Source organism: Orcinus orca, chromosome 11, assembly GCF_937001465.1.
Source record: "Orcinus orca chromosome 11, mOrcOrc1.1, whole genome shotgun sequence".
Classification (NCBI taxonomy): Eukaryota; Metazoa; Chordata; class Mammalia; order Artiodactyla; family Delphinidae; genus Orcinus; species Orcinus orca.
In genome coordinates this window covers 42,805,660-42,811,659 of record NC_064569.1, presented here as the reverse complement: position 1 = coordinate 42,811,659, position 6,000 = coordinate 42,805,660, and the positions used below count along the sequence as shown (strand labels likewise).

Genomic DNA, 6,000 nt, shown 5'->3' with positions numbered 1-6,000 from the left:
TTAGTTGCAGTGCATGGGATCTTCATTGTAGCATGTGGGATCTTTAGTTGCGGCATGTGAACTCTTAGCTGCAGCATGTAGACTCTTAGTTGAGATATGTGGGATCTAGTTTCCTGACCAGGGAATGAACCCAGGCCCTCTGCATTGAGAGCACAGAGTCAACCACTGGACCACCAGGGAAGTCCCAATTTTTTTTTTTTTTTTTTGCTGTACGCGGGCCTCTCACTGCTGTGGCCTCTCCCATTGCGGAGCACTGGCTCCGGACGCGCAGGCTCAGCGGCCATGGCTCACGGGCCCAGCCGCTCCACGGCATGTGGGATCTTCCCGGACCGGGGCACGAACCTGTGTCCCCTGCAACGGCAGGCGGACTCTCAACCATTGCGCCACCAGGGAAGCCTGGAAGTCCCAATTTTTAATTTTTTAATTAAATTTTTTTTGTTATATATATTTTATTGAAATACAGTTGACATACAATATTATGTTTTACATAACCATAGTACATATTGATATATTTTTATATCAGGTTTGTGCTAAATATTTGAGATGAATTGGGACTGGCACTTTTTTTGTTTTTGTTTTTAACGCAATTTATATCTGAGTTACTTCTTCCTTGTAAGATCATTGAGTTTGAAAGAAACTATTGATGTGTCTATATGGGCATGATGCCTCTTAGAATTTAAATATTTAAAACTATTTCTTTTTTAAAGCAGCTTTATTGAAATATAGTTCATATACCATACAATTCACTCATTTAAAGGGTACAGTTCAATAGTTTTTAGCATATTCTGAGCTTGTGCCACCATTGCCATTATTTAATTTTAGAACATTTTTTGTCCCCCTTAAAATAATTCCACACCCCATTAGTAGTGAATCCTCATTCCTCTCCCTGCCTCTCCCCCATTCTGCCCAAGCCCTTAGCAACCACTAATCAACTTATAAATTCTCCTGTTTTATACAAACGGAAAATTGTACAACATGTGGCCTATCGTGACTGGCTTCTTTCACTTTGCATAATATTTCAGGGTTCATCCATGTTGTAGTATGAATCAGTAGTTCATTCTTTTTTATGAAGGAAATACTGAATAATATGCCACTGTTTGGATATACCACATTTAGTTTATCCATTCGTCAGCTGATGGACATTTGAATTGTTTTTACGTTTTGCCTATTATATATATCACTGCTATGAACATTCATGTACAAATTCGTGCATCCATATGTGTTTTTTATTATCAGCATAGAAATGTATTTGAATTCAAAATTATATGGTTATATGTAGAATAATGTAATAATTATCTAAAACACATCATCCTTGGCTCTGAAATAGTTCTAAAGATGTCATTCTTTTTTTTTTTTATGTCATTTTTTTGAAGTCAAAAAACATGTAGTAAGAATGTACAAGGAGGACTGCCCTGGTGGCACAGTGGTTAAGAATCCACTGGCCAATGCTAGGGGACACGGTGTCGAGCCCTGGTCCGGGAAGATCCCACATGCGGCAGAGCAACTAAGCCCGCGCACCACAACTTCTGAGCCTGCGCTCTAGAGCCTGCGAGCCACAACTACAGAGCCCACAAGCCACAACTACTGAAGCCTGTGCGCCTAGAGCCCGTGCTCCGCAACAACAAAAGCCACCTCAATGAGAAGCCTGGGTGCCGCAATGAAGAGTAGCTCCCACTCACTGCAACTAGAGAAAGCCCATGCAGCAACGAAAAACCAACACAGCCAAAGGTAAATAAATAAATAAAATTACTAAAAAAAAAAAAAAAAAGAATGTACAAGGAAACAAAAATATAAAAAACAAGTTCGCTGAGTATTGGGAGTTGTTACAAGAGAGACACACCAAGATAAATGTAACAGAGTCCAAATTATATACCATGCAGCAAGGCGTTCTCTTGCTTTATCAACTCCTGGAAAATAAATTAGTAACCTCAGTAATGCAAGAATACCACCACTTGGTTAAAAGGACAAACTTTCTGAGGGACACAGGTAGTAATTCACTATACTTCCCCTTTCTATAAGTCCTTTCTTCACACCAGTTTATTTTTGTTCCCCTAAAATATGTTTTATCCTTTAAAAAAAATGTGGTTTTATTTGTAAGTTGGAGTAAATAATATCCTGATTGAAATATGCAACTATTTAGTTAAAGATGCTCAGGGATCAAATTTTTGAAAAAGGTCAGTCAGCTAGTTAGCAGGGACCATCAGTAGCTAACAGAAAAAAATTTTTCAGATATTATATGTTTGCTAAATGGATTTAAAAAAAAAAAGGGCTTCCCTGGTGGCACAGTGGTCGAGAGTCCGCCTGCCGATGCAGGGGACACGGGTTTGTGCCCCGGTCCGGGAGGATCCCACATGCCGTGGAGCGGCTGGGCCCGTGAGCCACGGCCGCTGGGCCTGCGCGTCCGGAGCCTGTGCTCCACAACGGGAGAGGCCACAACAGTGAGAGGCCCGCGTACCGCAAAAAAAAAAAAAAAAAAAAAAAGAGTAAGCAGTTAAAAATGGGTGAAAAATCCCAGGGTTTACTGTGACCAAGACAATCAAAAGCAGACAGACCCATTTACTTGTGGAGCAAGCTATAAGGAGGTTCCAAGATAGACTCTGGTTTCCAACAGTGTCCACCGCCAAAGGGCAAACTCAGAATGTCTCCTCCTCTGTAGAAACTGGAACACAGATGAGCAGGCTTTTTCTGAGTAGCCCTTCACATACATCATCCTGTAGATCTGATGGGCTTGACTGCCCAGAATGATTGGGCTCTTTGTGCTAACCACAGAGTCTTGTGCTAATCCCAGATCCTTAGTCATGAGTGTTGTTCTGAATCCACCCTGATAGTTATTAGGCAAGGGAACTCCGTGAATCATGCCAGGTATGGGATTATAAGTATCACTTGACCAAAGCTGTCCTGAGCTCACATATAGGATTTTAGCCAATGGTTTTGGGTCAAGCCCCAACCTGATTCCCAGATTCATAGCATCAGCAGTTCCAATCATACCATCCATACCAGCAGCGTGTTGTAGCCGATCCTCACAGCCTGCCCAGTCCCAAGGGCTCCCAATGCACCACATTGGAGCCCTTGTACCCCAGCAACTCTTGGGCAGCAGCAAATTCATCTGTGACTCCTCCCACCATAAACATTAGGTTCCCAGACTGAGCAGCTCCCACACCACCAGAAACAGGGGCATCCATGAAAATTGCTCCCATTTTCTCAACTTTTTGGCCAATTCTTTCGAAACTGTAGGATCAATAGTACTGGAGTCTATTAATAGTGAGCCTTTCTTCACTTTTGTTGGAATTCCATTTGCTCCAGAATAAGCTTCTATTGCACTGATACTGGTGGGCAACACTGTAATAATTCCATCAGCTTTTTTGGCTACATCTGCTGGGGAAGACACTACCTGTATACCTGCATCGAGAAATTAGGGAACACATCATAAATAACAAGCGGATAGCCATGTTTCATGAGTTTTTTTGCCATTGGATGCCCCATTTGCCTAGTCCAGTGAATCCAGCTGGAATCTTAGAAGCCATTGACCTAGAACACACCGCTGCAAGGCTGGCCCCTGCCAGCGGCTCCAGTAGGGAGGCCCGAGGTCCTCCACAGAGCTGTAAGGAGGCTGCCTTGCTGCCCCGGCTCATCCACTGACTGTGAGGGTGCGTGGGGACGCGTGCAACCACCATATGTTTTCAATTCTGTTGGGTATTTACTTAAGAGAGGAATTGCTAGGTAATACGGTAACTGTATGTTTAACTTTTTTGAGGAACTGCCAGACTACTTTCCAAAATAGCCACACCATTTTATACCCCCACCAGCAATGTATAAGTGTTCCAATTACCCCACATCTGCACCAGCACTTGTTGCTGTCTGTCTTTATTAGTGTAGCCATGCTAGTGGGTACGAAGTGGTGTTTCATTAAATGTCCTGTCAGCATCCACTCTGGCCCTCTTCTAATTCATTCTCCCACCTCAGAAATTGTTTTCTAAAGCCAACTGTGACATCACCCTACTGCTTAAGATTCTTCAACGGCTTTGCATTATCCTTAAGACAAAGGTGGAAAGTATTTTTACATGTACGTATTCATTTTTGTTGAATAGGTAATATGTTCACATGCTTTGAAAACCAAAAAGGACCAAGAGGTAGAAAGTGAAAAGTCTCCCTCCCGCTCTTGTTCTCCTTTACCCAGCCTCCCCCAACCCACATAGCCCACACAACCACATAACTGGTTTCTTATATATACTTCCACAGTTTCTTCATTACAATCAAGCAAATACTGATATAAATTTATATCCCCTCTTTTAAGTATACAAACAGCAAACTATGCAGAGTTTAATTTGCAACTTTCCCCCCACTTAATATATCTTGGGGATGTTTCCATACCAGTCAGCACAGTGTGTCTTCAGTCTTTTTCACAACCCTATTTGATTCTTTTGTATGACGTACCATAATCAATTTAACCAGTCAAAAGATATTTGTGTTATTTTCCATCTTCTGCTACTAAAAACAATGCTGCAACAAATAACCTGACAAATATGTCATTTTACATATTTTTACTTTTTTATAGGTACTGATGAATTACCCTCCATAGAGGTTATATTTATTTACATTCTCACCAGCAATACATGAGTGTCTGTTTCCTCCAACTTGTCCAACAAAAAAATACTCAAAATCTTATTACTGCAATGTCTGCAGTGGTCTGGCCCTGCTACCTTGCTGGTCTCCTCTCATACTACTCACCCCTGGCTTTCTGCTCTTCAGCCCCTAGGCTTCTTTCATCCCTCCAGAAGATCTTGGTTCCATTTGCAGGAGGGCCTTTGCACTTGCTGCTTCTGCAGCCTGGAATGCTCTCCCCATCTCTCTCCACTTTGCCTAATTAAATCCTGCTCATTCATCAGCTCTCAGCTCCAGGATCACTTCTTCAGGGAAGCCTCCTTGACACCCTCGTCAGGTAAAACTCCTTTGTTGCAGCCTCTAGTCGAATCTTGTCTTTCCTTTAGCACACCTATCTCAGTTTATAATTAGACATGAATCAGTAATTACTTAATGTTAGCTTCCTACATTAGACTGTAAGCTTCTTGAAAGTAAGGACACTTAACAGTTCACACAGTGCCTGGTACATAGGATGGTATAAATGAATACACTGTTAAATAAATAACTACATGAATGAATGAATGAACAAATGGACAAAGAGGAATAGAGCAAGGTGGTTCTGGAGTTAGAGAGACTTGGATTCAAATCCTGACTTTGACACTTATTGTGTGACCTTGAATAAGTTATTTAACCTCAATTCCCTCATTTGTAAAACAGCGGCAATGGTACCTACCTCATAGGGTTGTGATGAGATAATCGTGTGTCTGTCACATAATAAGTACTTACTATATACTACCATGTATTACTATCATGATTCTTGTTAATATTAAGAACTTTTACTGTTAGACTAGGATGATTTTAACCTCTCTTCAGGACCCTCATAGGTTGCCAATATCCTCCATACCTCTCTTCACCTACCTGCTAGTTGGGAAATTCTTCCTCAGATTTAAACTCAGATTTATTTTTTTTTTCCCACTCCAAGCAGCTTGTGGGATATTAGTTCCCTGACCAGGGATGGAACCCGTGACCCCTGCTGTGGAAGCACAGAGTCCTACCCACTTGACTGTCAGGGAATTCCCTAAACGCAGATTATTTAAAAAGCATTTAAATAATGCTTGTAAAGCTCATTTCTCTGATTCATGAAATCATTAATGATTTACCATGCTTCTGTCATTCATTCATTCAACAAATATTTCTCAATCTATCCAGGTACTGTTCTAAGCACTAGGGATAGAGTGAAAACACAGAGAAAAAATCCTTGCCTTCATCGAGGTAATAACTTGGTGGGAGAGGCAGAATATAAATAAATATATAATAAAATGTCAGATAGTGATGTGTACTATGTAGAAAAATTAATTGAAATAAGGGGAGGAGCTGTGGTGCCAGTATTTACAGATCCTTGTAAGCCATGGGAAAGAG

The 6,000-nt window shown here is 41.3% G+C and overlaps 1 pseudogene; it reads right to left on the bottom strand.

Moving 5' to 3' along the window:
- Positions 1–228: 228 nt before the first annotated feature.
- On the bottom strand, positions 229–5,457 carry LOC117202986 (3-hydroxyisobutyrate dehydrogenase, mitochondrial-like; annotated as a pseudogene).
- Between the last annotated feature and the right edge of the window lie 543 nt (positions 5,458–6,000).